The sequence below is a fragment of the Bidens hawaiensis genome, unplaced genomic scaffold (assembly GCF_021521415.1).
Source record: "Bidens hawaiensis isolate Kalapana, Puna unplaced genomic scaffold, B.hawaiensis_p1.1 tig00011228_1, whole genome shotgun sequence".
NCBI classification, from domain to species: domain Eukaryota; kingdom Viridiplantae; phylum Streptophyta; class Magnoliopsida; order Asterales; family Asteraceae; genus Bidens; species Bidens hawaiensis.
In genome coordinates, this window is record NW_027491873.1 from 426,207 (window position 1) to 443,182 (window position 16,976).

The 16,976-nt window shown below is 35.2% G+C and overlaps 1 long non-coding RNA gene and 1 pseudogene across 2 annotated transcripts; one reads left to right on the forward strand and one right to left on the reverse strand.

Annotated features, from left to right (window-relative positions):
* Window positions 1-166: 166 nt before the first annotated feature.
* Window positions 167-1,568, reverse strand: LOC143537535 (uncharacterized). 2 transcript variants are annotated; one of them, XR_013136073.1, is made up of 5 exons: window positions 1,484-1,568; window positions 1,334-1,407; window positions 937-1,253; window positions 619-755; window positions 167-506 (listed from the first exon to the last, which is right to left on the reverse strand). It is a non-coding gene; the product is annotated as an uncharacterized LOC143537535 (long non-coding RNA). The 2 variants fall into 2 exon arrangements; XR_013136074.1 differs by having other exon boundaries at window positions 619-767.
* Window positions 1,569-13,196: 11,628 nt separating this feature from the next.
* LOC143537536 (protein WHAT'S THIS FACTOR 9, mitochondrial-like) lies at window positions 13,197-14,241 on the forward strand (annotated as a pseudogene).
* The last annotated feature ends 2,735 nt before the right edge of the window (window positions 14,242-16,976 follow it).

The following is a 16,976-nucleotide window of genomic DNA, read 5'->3' on the forward strand; positions in this document are numbered from 1 at the left end:
TCAACCCACTATGAGGGGATCTTGTCAAGTTCAATACAACTTTTAGTCCATCCATAAACCTAAGCTAACTAATATATATGCTAATCTTTCATGATAGCTAAAACATAATGTTTCTTCATGGTTGTGTCACTTGGCTTGTTGGACTCCATTACACCCAAGTATTCACCGTTCACATCAGCATCATCCTTATTTGTCGTATCCTCAGTAATAACAAAGTCAACATTTTGGTCTTTTGATTCAATATTTATAACCGTATCCTCGGATGATTTTGAAACAGTTTTCCCGCTTTCACTTACAGCCTCATTGTTTAAAATTTCAGTGTTATCCATCGTTTTCATAGATCTAGTTATACGCCTGCTAGAAACCCGTGAAAACTTTGCTCGTGTATATGAGTCCACAATATTACTTACAACGGGACTCGTTTTAAGACTTGGATCACCCTCAAATCCTGGTGTCACGGGAGATCTTTCACATAAAACTTCATTTTCAGCTAGAATTATATCCTCCTGCTCATAAAACCATAAAAACATTTTTTTTTGTTTTTTTGGGGGTTTCTGATTTAACAAACTTGAAACAAACTGAAAACACAAATGTCAAAGTAAATATGAGAAAACATACATGTGGAAGTTGAACCAAAGGTGGATTAAGGGGAGTGCTAGTTTTATCGTTCAACATTATGTCTTTGCAATCTTGAATTCCAATATCCAAGGAATAATGTGGTTTATCATGAAAGTGACCATGTGAGTGTTTTCCATCTTCTTGTTGAACTGAAGATGATTATCATATGCAGAAAGTGAGAAATGCATGTTTCATAGGTGCAGAAGTTTGTTTTACATAAATAAACATTTAAGTATTTAACTAATTCAATGAGTGATTCTAAATCATCCCCACAATAACAAACATGTTTTTCGTTAAATACTGTGTAGTGTTTATTACCCGTTGTGACAGTAGACTCTGTTTTGGAACAATATTCCTTCCAGTTAGGGGGGAAACCGACAACGAAATCATCAAAGACCTGCAAATGTAAGAAATATCATATTATATTAAAAGGGGCAATGAATGTTGATTTGAGTAAAAGTCAAAGAAAAGGTGAAGTACAACATCTACCTGAGGGGGGGAATCCGTTTTGAAGGGTTGTTTGTTTGTTAATGAAGCCCCTTAGAAGAAGACAGACGCCGTCAACTGTCTCTAAGTCGAAAAAATCGAAAATGTTGAGGATGGGTGCAGAAGAGAAGCAACGTGTAGCCCGGCTCCTATCAATGAATAGAAATGACAGTACATGTGAATGAATATGTATATATAAAGAGAGGGAAGGGAGGGAAAGGGGACGGACTGTTGAGAAGTGTGGCCTGCAACCCCTATGGTTTTAGGGTCGGGTTTGATGAGCCACCGGTCGTGCAGAGTAACCTGAAACAAAGAATAAGAATAGAAAGAATAATGTATATGTGAATTATTATAAGGAATATAGGGAAGAAGTTGTTACAGTGTTGTGGACGTAGGAAGGAGATGCATTGTTGGCAGCCATTTGCAGATTTATTTTAGCAGTTGGTTGGTGTGCATTCATTCATACAAATATAATAATAACATTGTTTATTTATTTATTTATTTATAACAAGCAATTGAATTGGTAATGAAAGATAAAGAAAAGAAGAAATAACTATGGGTGTTGAATTGAGATAGTAATAATAAGCAAGCGGGATGGATTTGAATCCTCGATTACAGCAGCAGCTTCTTCATTGCATTGCAAACTCACTCACTCCTTTCACTGAAATAATAATAATAATATCTAACTACCTACCATTTTCATTTTCATTTGCTTTGCTTTTGACTCTGATGGCTTAATAATACATATTAGTGGAAAATGATAGTGAAATACCATAGGCTCTGACGGATGGATTTAGGGCAGGGCTTTAATTAACAGTGGATGTGATACTTATGCGGCGGTGGTGGTTGTCCTTGGAAAACCCCTATTGTTTCGTTAGTTTTTCCGAACAGTTGGTGGATTCCGGCGAGAAGCCCTAGGCGTGGTTGCCGGACGGTTGTTGGGTGCCAAAGGCTAGTGGATTCTGATTTCTGATCATCATATTAGATGATAAGCTTAGAGGGTTCGATTTTAAAATAAAGGACAATTAATGAAATCAGGTACGAATATAAAAACAATTAGTGTAATTCTGTCGTAACTTAATAAGTTATAAAAGTGTAACTTATGCAACTTTTTCTCTCATAATATAAGTAATCCCAAATACCTTATTATTTCTTAAAAAGTTTATAAGTTATAAGTTGGTGAAAATAAGCAATCCTAAACACCCCCTAATTTTACAATTTTTGTTTTGGGTCAAAGGAAGGACTAGTAATTAGGTTACGGATTTCAGAACGGAGATGGGGGTGGAAGCCAATGACGTTGACGGAGATAATGACGGCCAGACCAATGAATGAAACCAATGGCATGCGATCGGCTATAAAAAAAGTTAAAAGTGTCAATTTGGTACACACATGTGGTTTGTTCAGTTACGTACATTTAGTAACGTGTTTGGATTTATTGCAAATAGTTACTTCATGTTTCTAAGCTTGCCATTTTAATACCTTTTGCTAATATCGACAACTTTTGTTTGTTAAATCAAGAGTAAACTAGTGATATCATTTATTTTATTATTTCTTTTAATCAAATGCCCCATTTTGTTATAGTTTTATATAGTTTTTAAACATTTTAAAAGCCCAAACCAAACAACACCACCCACATTTCCCTGTCGTTTTCCCGACTGCCAAACATTTTCGTCGCTGCAAGACCCAACTCCCCCTCCGGGTATAAAATCGGTTATGGATAGTCTTGTTAATCGTTAATTATTTATTCAAAAGCAAGACTAATGTATTCCAAGGCCATTACAATCATTAATTTACATCTTTAACAAAATCATTGACTCGAATTGAGAAAACTTGAAACGGTCACTTAATGATAATCAGCCAGAATCCTTTACAAGTTAAATTGAACAATACAAGACACGTAGCACACTTGTTTATCGGTTTCGAACACACCTGTTCCCTTAATTCCTCTCACCCTCTGTATGGCCAAATCAGAACTCGTTGTCGCGTCCAGAACTCTGATCAAGCCTACTACCCGTCAATTCGGCATCACCTAAGCATCATTTTATGTTAACTCAACTCGTCTTGTCACCGTGGTGAAAACCCCCTTGCCAATTTCCATGAACGAGGGCATTTCACAGATCAATTAGAGAATTTGAAAACTAGGGTTCTTGACGATTTGAGGATAGTCAAAACTGGTGTATATATTTAATTTTAAGCAAACTTTTAATGTATTAAAATAAATAAAGTAAATAAATTTACTCGTTTACCCTCGATTTAACAGACAAAAATAGTCGGGGTTAGGAAAATGTACTAAAATGGAAAGTTTTTGAAACATGAAGTAGCCATTTGCAACAAAAAAACGATACTAAAGTTGCGTATTTGAACAGACCACATGTACCAAAATTACATTTAACTAAAAAAAGAGAATTATTGTTTGCCTTCCTATGGTTTTAGGACGGAGTCACAATGAGTCCCGAAAAAGAATTGAACTGGTTGAGTCCATATGATTTCAAAAATGAACCATTTAAGTCCTCGCCGTTACTTAACAGTGTTAGCTTCAAGGGTAGATTTGACATTTCACTTATATACGTATATATGCGCACACGCACACACACACACACACACATTGTCACTTTGAGTCCTTAAAATTTCATAATTGGTCACCTTATGTCCCTTTCCCCTTTTAACAAAAATAAATGAACAAGACTTTTTTTTTGTAACAAAAATAAACAAATCGAACCACATTTTCAACAAAAATTTTAACAAACCAAATCACTTTTTTTTTCAAGTAGTTCATTTCATTTAACAAAAATAAAGAATTGAACTACTTTTTTTTAACAAAAATAAATTAACCGAATTATTTTTTAACAAATACAAATTAATCAAACAACCTTTCTAACAAAAATAAACGAACCGAACTTATTTTTTAACAAATATAAACGAAACAAACTACCTTTCTAACAAAATAAACGAACGGAACTTATTTTTGTAACAAAAAATAAACAAACCAAATTAATAAAAATAAACGAATCAAACTAATTTTTTTACTAAACTAAACTAACCGAACCACTTTTTTTAAAAATAAATTTAGTTTATTTCGTTTAACAAAAATAAACGAATCCAACTACATTTTAACAAAGCAAAAATAAACAAATCGAACAGCTTTTTAACAAAATAACAAACCAAAATACCTTTGTACAATACAAATAAACAAAACAAACTGAACGTTTCGCTTACAAAAACAAACGTATCGAACTACTTAAAAAAAGAGAAACGAACCAAACTTATTTTTAACAAAAAAGATGAATCGAACTACTTTTTTTAACAAAAATAAATGAACCAAACTTATTTAAACAAAAATAAGCTAACCGAACTTATTTTTAACAAAAATATGGTCGTAGCTTGTGCTAAGGTGGAGTTCGACTCGATTACTTATTTTACAAGTAGTTTGGTTCGTTTATTTTTGTTAAAAAAATAGTCTGGTTAGTTTATTTTTATTAAAAAGTAGTTCGCTTCATTTATTTTTGTTATAAAAATAGTTCGGTTTGTTTTTTTGTTATATTAAGTTTGGTTCGTTTATTTTTGTCAAAAAAATTAGTTTGGTTCATTTATTTTTGTTAAAAAAGTTCGGTTATTTTATTTTTGTTAAAAAAATTTATGTTCATTTATTTTTGTTGATTATGGTTTGGTTGATTGATTATGGCTTGATTTGTTATAGTTTGATTGTTAATTCTTTAATTTGAAGAGAATTTTTAAAGAAAGAACTAAAACTGAGCAATCATTTAACCACAAGGACTCATACGGATCATAAAAAAGGGTAGATTAAAAATTCCACATTTTCAGTTAGCGACAGGGACTCATATTGTTCGTTTCTGAAATCATAGAGACTCAACTAGTTCAAAAAAAGTTTCTGGACTCATTATGCCTTCACTTTGAAACCATAGGAATGCAAACAGTAATTTTCTCTAAAGAAAAAAAACCTTTTTGTTTGATTAATTAGAAGTTGTAAAAAATATACTTGTTTGATGACAAAGGGGTTGGTAATCTTTAATCACATGACAAATATATTTAGAAAAATTGGAGTCCATTATTGATGAAAGTATATCATCATTGGATGAAATAAATAAATTTAACTCGCAATCCATCTTGTTTGTGCGTATTTTGAATATTGGTAACATATATTGAATTTTGGTGATATTATTGTTGGCTATACAAAGAGTCAAAATTTAATTATTTATTTATTTATTTTTAAATTCTCAACGATTGTATTGTTGGTTTTCAAATGATTATGTATTCATATATGCACTTGAAATGAATGGTCTTAACCCCTACCCGAGTTAGTATGTGTGGTGCTGTCGCATGTTAAAGATTACTTGAAGGGGTATCTGATGTACTATTTCCACCCTTATACCAACCGGTCTTTATGAGTTGTTATTAGGGCATTCACATTTTTAAGTTTTCTTATTAAAGTGATTTTGATTAAAAGAACATAATAAAAGTCATTATAATTACTCTCTCCGTCTCTCTTTAAGTGTCATGATTTGAAAAACATAAATTTTATGATAAATTGAGTAATTACTTTTTTTTGTTTACCAAATGACAATAGTGCCATTAGAAATTAGGTTCATCAATATTGTTTATTAATGCTAGTTGTGTGTGTTTAATGGTAAACTTTGAAATTAAATAATAAATTTTGAAAGTAAACATTTTTTGTAATAAGACAAACAAAAAATAAAATAATGGGGCGGATAGAAGTATATGTTTGTGATAAAAAGAGTGATAGTAATACGTCAACGAAAGGAAGGTAAAGGAGTAAAGGGAAAGAAATAAAAAGATTACATGAAATTAAATTGTTGGAAGTGGGAGGGGGAGGGGGGGGGGGGGCAACATGATTATTGATTATTAGGTGTTCTAATCACGCCTTTCATTCGGTTCCAGTTCCAATTCCAATAGCAATATCGAATTTGTTTTGTTTTGTTTTGTCTTGGTTATCTTACCAGTAACCAACCAAGCAAGCAAGAAAAGAGCCACACGCGTAACCCTATCCACTTCCTTTCTTTCTTTCTAGGCTCTTAATAACTCCTTATCGTTTGATTCAACACACACACACACACACACAAAAAGACTTGACGTTAAACATTACATTTAATAAATTAAATAAAAAAATTACATTTAAAATATTAAATAAAAAACTTAATATTAATTAAAATCAAAAGTAATAAAAGAATGGAAAATTGGATTTTAATAATCCCTATTAAATGGTATTGGCCGATAATAATCCCTATTCGTTTTATTGCCAATGGCGGTTCCAAATTCAAAAAAGTTGGCCCCAATGGTCCCCCGTTAAAAATGACAACGACATTATAGTTTTTTCTGAATTTCAAACCAATGTTTTAGGGCTTTTGATCGTTAGGAGGATACGAGTTGATTGATGTAAAACTTAGTTTGAAATAGTGCTTAAAAATGACGAAATAATGCTTCAATTCGGGTGTTTGAACTTACAATTATCCAAAATCGAGTCATTTTGATCATTGTTTCGAGCTAAGTTTTACACCATTTTGACCTGTTATTAATCCAACCCATGTATGTATGTATGTATGTGTGTATGTATGTATGTATGACTGAATCGCCACCAATTAGGATCCAAATCATAGCAAGACCTAACAGTTATCTGCCATCAACGTTCAGTCTTTTTAAGGAGTTTGCCGTCGGCTTCTGCATATCCCAGCAGTTCAATTTGAAGGAAACAATTTCTTGAGCACTGATTTGCTGTCAATGGCATTTCGGGTTTATGAGAAACAAATCTAATAATTCAATTACGCTCAAGAAATTTGTATATTCAAACAAACTTATTGACATGCACAACAACAATCACCGACTCGAAATAATTGTTAACATTCAAGGTGTGACTGGTGTTTTGCATCGACCCCTTGAAGACCATATCGCTTTACTTAGTTAGCAGGGTATTGGTGGGGCTCTTTGAGTTTTCCCTAATTGGTCAACAAGAAAAGCTTGAGATCGTTGTTTATGTTAGATTAAGTTGAATAAAGACAGAATTACAAATTTTGTCCTTTAAAATAAGACGAATTTCGGTTCGTGTCCTTTTCTAAGTTTCCTTGCAGGCGGTGTACTTTAAACTTTTTTTTCCTACAAGTTTTGTCCTTTACGCTAACTGGGTTAGAAAAAGTCAGTTAAATCCCATCACGTGAGGCGCATGTGAGGGTACTTTTGTCCTTTCATATATCTCTGCAACTAAGCCCTCTGTATCACTCTTCCCCCTCTTTTTAACCCAACCCCACCTTCAATCGATTCAATTCCCCGGCGACGCGACTCAATTAGGGCTTCAATCAGGGCTTCAATTAGGGCTTGTGTCCGACGCGACTCAATTAGGGCTTCAATCAATTAGGGCTCGATGCGAAATTCAAATACCAGGGCTCAATTGATGATGGCTTACTGTGTTTGTGGCAAGGTAGCAGTTGTTCGAACTTCATGGACTGATAGAAATCCAGGTCGTCGGTTTTTCTCTTGTCCGGACATGGTAAGTGTGTGATTCGATTTAAGTTCCAGTCAATTGTTTATACTTCATGTTTCTCCTCTTTTCCAGACATCGGATTGTCCCTTTCTTGGATGGCGTGACCCACCAATGTGTGAACGGGCATTGGAGATTATCCCGGGCTTATTGAAGTCGAAAAACATGGTTGAACAAAGTTTAGAGAGTTATAAAGAACAAGCAAGGAAGATGAAGAACAGATTGGTCATTAGTTGGATCATTTTCATTGCAATTGTAATTGCAATGAAAATGTAACTAGTTGACTGAATTTGAAGTTGTTGACTATTTGTATTTTGACTTTATTAGTTAATTTAGGACTTTATGCAGTTTAAGTATTATGTATTTTGACTTTATTTTGGATGTAATTTTGGATCCCTTTTAAGCAATGTATCATCAGTTTATGTTGGATTTAATTTGGATCTTTGGTTAGTTTATTTTGGACTTTTGGATGGATTCTATACACAATCTGCACATTGTGCACTATCTACACATGATGCACAATCTGCACATTGTGCACTATCTACACATTATGCACAATCTACACATTATGCAGAATCTGCACATCATGCACAATCTGCACATCATGCACAATCTACACATCCATCTACAACATCCATAAACCATAAACCAAGAGATGAATACTGCATAATATGATCTGATCTGATCTGATCCAAGGGCAAATAAGTAAAAACTGCACAATATGCACAAAAAGATGAATGAGTCATCTGCACAAACATCCATCTGCCAAACCATTAAATTATGTAAAATCTGATCCAAGGGCAAATATGTCCAAACCTTTAAAATAAGTAACATCTGATCCATCTGCAGTTCTGCACAACCATTACCAACAACCATAAATGCAAACAACAACCAAGTTAAATAATGAACAACCATATTAAAAGCTACTTGTCATTTAACAACTACTAAACATTAATCAACCATATTAAAGTCAACAAATTAAAGCAACATTAGTCCAGACAACAACTTAATACATCCATACCATGAAAAACTACAAAAAAAGTCTAACAACTTAAAAATATCCATACCATAAAGTCATAAAAACTACAAAAACAGTCAAACAGTAGGCACATTAATCAGCAAAATTTTTCATGCATGATCTCTTGTTGTGACCCTTTTGACCACATGTCCCACAAGTGTTTGATCCTTTTGGCTTTGTCTTTCTCACTGCCTTCACTTTCTGGCCTTCACCCTCCACAGCCTTTCCCTTGCCCTTTGCATCAACCTTTGACTTTTTCCTTGAACCACCATCTTCCCTTTCCACTGCTGACTTTTTCCTTGATTTCTTTGGCCTTCCAGTTTGCTTTTTAAATTTAGGAGCTGTGATCTGGATTGGGACTTGTGATGTGGGCCACATACTCATACCATTGATGGGATACACCTTGTAGCTATACACTGCCTTCCACCTATCCATTGTGTAAATTGGTTTGACAAATGTTTCTGGCCTGCCAACAGATCTGTCATGTGCACCCTTCACCCAAATACATGCCACCACATGTCTACAAGGTATCCCAGTTATCTCCCATCTCCTACATGCACATGTACTTGTGCTCATGTTCACTACACACTGATCACCATATGGACCTGTTACCTGATAATGATCCTCACCGTTCCAATGCACAGAGTACCTATCATCCAAATATGTAAACCATTCACATCATTTACAAGACAAGTAAATATTCACATACAACTCACCTGCTTGCTTCCTTCTTCACTGACTCCATAATTTGTGTAGCATATGGTGTTAGTAACCCTGATGACCTATCAATTACCTTCAACACAGTAACAATCTTCCTCATCACATATTCTCTGATGTATTCCAGCAATGTGATAATAGGCTTGTCCCTTCCATCTACCAGCTTTGAATTGAAACATTCACACATGTTGTTGGTCAACACATCAGACATTGCTCTACCTATTATAACAAAACACAACAGATAAAGGACAAAACTTGAAAGTTATGAGAGAATAAAGGATACAAAATTAAAAACTTACCAGAGAAGTGTGACCTTGACCATGTTTCTGGTGGGATCTTAGATACCCAAAGATGACACCTTTTGTTCAAGTTTTTTAGGTTGTTCATCTCTCTCTCATATTGTGTAGGTGATGTACATCTAGCCAGCTTCCAAAGAGCATCCCTTAAAAGCTTTCCTTTGAAGAGTGAACTTAGGTTATCTTCAACGTGCCTCACACAAAACCTATACTCTGCAGAAGGAAACAACTTATCTACAGCCTGTATAAGACCCTTTTGCCTGTCACTCATAAAGGTAAACTTGGATCTGTTGTTTATATCCAAGTCATCACCAAGGCATTCCAAGAACCATTCCCAAGAGTTCAATGTTTCAGCTTCAACTACAGCATATGCAACAGGGTAGTATCCATTGTTTGGATCTAGAGCAACTGCTGTTAAAAGTTGACCAGGCCAAGCACTTTTAAGGAAAGCCCCATCCAGTCCCAACAGATCCCTACCTATTGCTTTGAACCCCTTTTTCAAAGACCCCAAACAGATGTATATCCTCTTGAATTGTCTTGTCTCAGATGTTGGATCTGAGCATTCTTCTAATTCAAGCTTCACTGTTGTATCTGGATTAGTCCTCTTCAACTCTTCAATATAATCCCTCAATAACCCATATTGGCCTCTGAAATTTCCAATTATACGTTCCCTGGCCAACATCTTTGCCCTATAAGCTTTCATCTCAGACACACCAACTTCAAACCTCCTTTGAAACATTTCTTTGATGGATTTAACTTTCAGCTTTGGGTCATCTTGAAGATCAGTAACCAAATGGTTTGAGAGGAACCCGGCTGTGCAAGCATAAATTTCCCTATATTGAAGGCATTTATGTTCATTTATCAACCTTGTAATTTTCCATGAAGCTGTTCTCTTTTGGTATGACAACAACAGTACCCAAGGGCATCTAATAGCAAGTGGGTCTTTCCTTTTTCCCCTACCCCCAATACTTTTCTGGACTGGTCCCTCATCTTTATTAGCACTGCTAGATCCAACCCCCTGCACTTCCATATCTCCTTCACACACAGCCCTGACCCTTACCAAATCATCTTTTCTTATCCTAATTTGTCTTCTTGTTTCAACTGCATGTGCCTTGATCATATCCTTCACCTCTGCTTTTGTACCAAAAACTTGTCCCACATGGAAAAGATAATCCATGTCCCCCTCATTTCTTTGTTTCTCATTATACATCCTATCATTATCCAACATCACATCATCCATTTCTATGTCTAAAACCTCTAAACTACAATTTGCATCCTGCCGTCCAACTTCAAAATCAGTATGCAGTCTGAAATCCCTCATATCTACATCTACATCATGTATTTCACCATCTTCATAGTTGAAGTCACTATCTGAATCACTTTCTGAATCTTCATCACCATCCCTAGTTTTCTTAACATTTTTAGATTTCTTTTTGTTCTTAGATTTCTTCACATTCTTTGGTTTCTTAACTGGACAACCCTCTAGATGTTCATCATCATCAGAACTCTCATCTCTCATTTCATAGTTAGAATCCCTACTATCATCAGTTCCACTTTCATCTGAACTTGAAGACTCATCTCCACTTTCTTCATCTGAAATTGAAGAATCTTCACTATCTTCATCCCCACCTCCATCCCCACCTCCATTGTAATCCATATCCACCTCATTTGTAGGCTGCACACCATATCCACCTCCATCCCCACCTCCATCTACATCACCATTGTAATCAATCTCCACCTCATTTGTAGGTTGCACACCAAAAGCATCCTCTCCAAACATAGGGTCAAATTCTGGATCCTCATGACATATATCAATCTGGTCTTGTTGTTCAACAACACCAACATTATTCTCTTCTTGATCATTCACATTTGCATCCTGTTTGTCTTGTTCCACAACTACCTCATTTGTGCTATCTTGCCATTCCAACAACAACATTTTCTTAACTGAGTTTGCTTTATCTAGTACGACCTCGCTTGCAAGAAACTCCTCATCTGTTATCTCTTCAATGGTAAACTTTGAGGGTGAGCAGAAGTATGTGTGTACAGAGGTGAACTCATGCTCAACATACACATTCATTAACTGATTAAAAGCTCCAATATACTTAGCAAATCCCCTAACATCATCATCACTTCCCAAAGCTCTAAGCCCCCAATCCAATTCTGAACCCGGTACTACATAATGGTAGAATCTAACCTTATCTGTAGGATAGGATAATTCAAGCAAGATTCGATCAAGCTCGTGAACTGAAAACTTGTCAATATCTAGCATGTCAACAAAATGGACAACGGCTCTGTTATAAACTCGTCCAGGAAATTTAGTGAAACTGCCACCATGGTGCATCTTGATCGTGAACAAATGTGGATTATTTACTATACAAACAAGATTAAACAGATGTTAGTTAAATAAACCCAATTATAAACCCTAAAGTTTTAACTTACCATAAAACGCATCAGCATTTGATTGTTCATCAGCTTCACGAATGTAGAATCGATGATGAGAAGGATCATCCATCTTACGTGTTTAAGTTCTGAGAATGATGTGCAATTGATTGAAGCCCTAATTGAGTCGCGTCGGACACGAGGGTTTAAGGTTTTTAATCGCCGGGAATTGATTCGATTGAGAGGGAGGGGGAAGAGTGATACAGAGGGCTTAGTTGCAGAGATATATGAAAGGACAAAAGTACCCTCACATGCGCCTCACGTGATGGGATTTAACTGACTTTTTCTAACCCAGTTAGCGTAAAGGACAAAACTTGTAGGAAAAAAAAGTTTAAAGTACACCGCCTGCAAGGAAACTTAGAAAAGGACACGAACCGAAATTCGTCTTATTTTAAAGGACAAAATTTGTAATTGGGCCTTGAATAAAATATGAATTTTGCATTTACAACTTTTGGTAGGCCTGTAAACGAACAAGAACGGAACACGCTAAAAAAATTAATGTGTTTGTGTTCGTTTGTTAATATATTGATGACCGTAAACGAACAAATTTAAACAAACGCAAACTAACGAACATAAATGAACGTAAAAGAATGCACACAAATGAGCGAACAAATATAAATACACGAACATAAATGAACGAGTGAGATATGTGTTCATGTTCATTTAATTGTACAAAAAATTTCGTTCATGTTCGTTCACTGAACATTCTGTTCACGAACATAAACGAACCTCACACTAACGGTTCATTGAACATTCGCTTCATTTACATGTCTAAGTTTTGGAGAACAATTTCTGTGGTTAGTTTGAGTAATGTGACTATTAATTAATTAGCGCTAGCATTTTGTCTTTCATTTGTAACTTGTACATTTATCGTACCCTGTTCACTACATCATTCATTTCACCCTTTTGCAATAGATTAATCTTTTTTTTGTCATATTGCCCAACCAAACTCGTACTATTAATGATCTTTCTTCAAAGTTTACCTTAATAGGGTTTGTTATAGCAGATAATTGTGTGCATCTATTAATGTTTTTTAATCTTAATTTTGCAGGAACATTGTGTCGTTTTGATGATTTCTCAGCCTATACCAGACATTTTGGTAAGGGTATCTCAAATGGCACTATTTACCCGATCTACCATCCTAAATTACCTCCTTTACATTCGTTTTTATGGGCAACCCGTTTGTCGACGCCCGAGTCAAATGGGTCCTAGACCCATACCTCGACTTCGCAGTCGAAAAAGAAAAAAACCTAAAACAAATCATTTCACTCAAAAACTTAAATCATTTCTCAACCCTCTAAAACCATCCCCCTTTCAACCATATCCGCTTACAAAACCACTTTTAACCTCCCGACCACCGCTCTTAATTTATTCCAAAAATACCCTTCCGTGTTTCAAATCTTCCAAAGATTCTTTACTCGACCAGTTACAAGCCGAGCGATTAACAAAATTATTAATGCTCACACGTCTGGGAAAACTTCCATTAAACATTATTGGTTTATTACGCTTCGACCTCGGTTTGCCACATGATTTTATCCTTACATTACTTCCCTGATTATTTTCAGATTTGTAACATGAATTCAAACATGTTTGGTTTAGAGCTGGTGATGTGGTGAGACAATCTTGCAACCTCGGATCTGCAGAAAAATAGTGCGGGTAAAAAGGGAATTCCAACTAAGTTTCCGATTAATTTACCTAATGGTTTTGATTTGGAAAGGAAAGTGAGAATCTGGATGCATGAATGGCAAAATCTGCCATACATATCACTGTATGAAGATGGATTCTTTTTATCACCAAATACTGATCAAGCCGACAAGTATACTGTGGCGGTTTTGCATGAATTAATGCATCTTTTTATATCAAAAAAGACTGAAAAGGAGAATTTGTTGATGTTAGGGGATTATTTGGGGTTCGGGCCTCGGTTTAAACGGGCTTTGGTGCATCATCCCGGGATCTTTTATGTTTCGAATAAGATTCGGACGCAAGCTGTGGTTTTGAGGGAGAGTTTCGGTATCGGTATCTTCATCTTATGAATCAGAAAGTTAAAGCGTAGAGGTTATTTAACGGCGTTAATAAGCGAGTGGGTGGTTATGTTAAAGGAGGTTAATGATTTGACGTGGCAAAATAGGCCGGTCATACAGGTTGGATAACGGGTCAAAATGGAAACTTTGAAGTTGGGCGGGTCGGGTTTATTGCTGTGTGTGTGGATTACTATTCCCATTGTCTGAAAACGGTTTCAACACTTTTTTTAAATGTGCCATTGTCATTAGCACAAAAGATACAGGGGGCCATTTGGAGTGAGAATCTTGACTTCAAGGCTATGTTTTTATTCTGATGTTCTAATGTATTTAATTCGATTTTATTTATCTTTGTAATTTTTGGATATGATGTTAGAGCGTTTCCAATGGGTGTTTTTCGCTCCCACAAACGGCTGTTGTGGCTAGAGTTGGACCTACTTGAGCCTGGAGTCGAGCGATTCACAGTATTCTTTATGCAATGTATGTTGGTATTTTTATAAGATGCTCTAGTATTTTGAATGGTGAATGTGAACTTGTCATGCGGTTGAAATTAACAATGATATATCCATTTCCATTGAATTAATTGACCATGTTTTAAACCTCGTAGTTTTGTTTCTTTTTTTTTCCTTATCAACCCTTTTTATGTCTCATTCTTTTTAAGATCCTTTTTTGGAGGGTAATCCTTTCTTCCTTCAAGTCATCCAAGTTATCATCTTCAAATGGATTTAGGTTAATTTGTTTTTAAAAATTAGAAAAAAAAATCAACCATTCTACAAATTTTCTGCATTTGCCAATCTTTTGTGTTGCTTTTCCAGGTAGAGATGCACATTCCGGTTAACCGTTAACCAGTTATTTTGCTAACCGATTTTTTTTTTGCGGGAATTAACCGGGTAAACAGGTTAATCGGGTCATGTAGTACCCGATTACTCACCTGAAAAAACCCTAACCGGCATAACTGGGTTCGGTTAATACCCGAACCGGTTAACCGATAATCGGTTGACTGATAACCGGTTAAAAAACCGTTTTTTTGAAAAAAGTCAGAAAAAATAGAAAAAAAACTGGAAAAATCAGAAAAAAAAACCCTAAAAACACTTGTTTTTGATTGATTTTAACACATTTTCAACATTTTCATAATCATTGTTAAACGTTTATATCGTCGTGACGTGGAATTCGCTCGTTTATTCTCTCCATTTATTGTTTTATTCTTCCTTTCGGGCTTCAGCTTCATCGTTTAATGTTTTTATTCTTCGTTATCCATGTCGTCTACATTAAACATGTCTTTGCGATCCGGTTCGGGACTACTCGATCGCACCGAATCATCACATCTTTATTCTTCCTCGGTTAGTGGTTGTGTGACACCCATTGCTACTTCTTCTTCGCGTAATTTTTCTTTAACATCAAGCTTCCCTTCAAGATTAGATGTATGTTGGATACTGTCCGCCACATCCAAGTGGTCTTTTAAGCAAATGCACATTTCCAACGATTCCAGTGTTTGCCTCGTCCTTCGTATCGATAAAATCCTACCACTCAAAGAAAAATCACTTTTCGAAGTTACCGTAGAAGCTTGGACGGTAAGTAAATCCCATGCCATGGCGGAAAGCATGGGGAATTGGGGTTCATTTGCTTCCACCAACCCAAAATATCAAAGTTTTCAAAATCATCGGTTGTGACCATAAAATCGGTTGCATCATACCAGCTTAGCTCGCTATTTGGTGCGCTACCACGAGCTTTTTTAATTTTATTGTTTCTTATATCATTAAACAAACTTATGTTTGGGTCACTTGATGATGAGCTTTCTCCAAAACCCATTGATTGTCAAACGCTCTGTGTCGAACCAAATTTAAAAGCATAAAATTTAAACATGTTTTCTAAATAAGTATTAAATTTTCTCACTTGTTTTGATGCATAATTATGGTCATCTAAATGCAAATCCAAAGCCCAAACAATTTTTTCGATTAAAGTTTCAACCCCGGTAATGATTAAAATCGGGTTCAACCACAAGCAAAACTGTCGGCAATTCATCAAAATATTTTCTCAATTTTAATGTCATTGGAGCTATCATATAATCGTACATTGGATCGGCATATTCAAAATCATTTAGTTTGACACAATCTAACCAAATTTGGTGAAGAACCAATGGACTCATTGTGTAATAAACTCTCGGACAAATAAGTGGTTGCATTTTTAAAAACTTTAAGCAAATCACTTAACTTTGTAATCGTGTCCCAACCCTTCGACGAAAATGCCTTAACTTTTCGTTTAATAGAAAGATTGTCATGAAATAATTCCAAAGTCGGTCTTTATCTTAACTTGCTATCAAGCATTAACCAAGTTGAATTCCACCTAGTAGGTACATCTAAATACGGACATAAAGTGATGGAAGTCGTTTCGGTACACAATTGCAAATATCTTGTATATCTTTGCTAACTAGTTCTAAAAATTTCGGTTAACATTATTCTAAAACGTTCAGTTAACTTTTTTATATGCTTAACTTTTAAACCGTCTTGCACAACCAAGTTAATAATATTTGCAACATATCTAGTATGAAAAAAAAACACCGTCACAAATCGGTTGGTATTTTAGTTTTAGTTTTTCAGCCGCTGCGGTATTATTTGACACGTTATCGAAAGATATGGAAAGAAGCTTGTCTTGTAATTTATATGTTTGTATAACCCCTAAACCCTAAACCCTAGAGGTCTTAAGCCGGATTAAAAGATCCGGTACTACTAAAAGGTTATACTCGTAATATAGGTGCGAGATAGCAAGGAAGAACCGATCAGTGTATTGAAGTTGATCTTTTCAAGAAAGGTGAATACGCCCAACTTTATAAACTTGTTAAATCGAGTCAAATAAATAAAATGAATTACATGAGATTA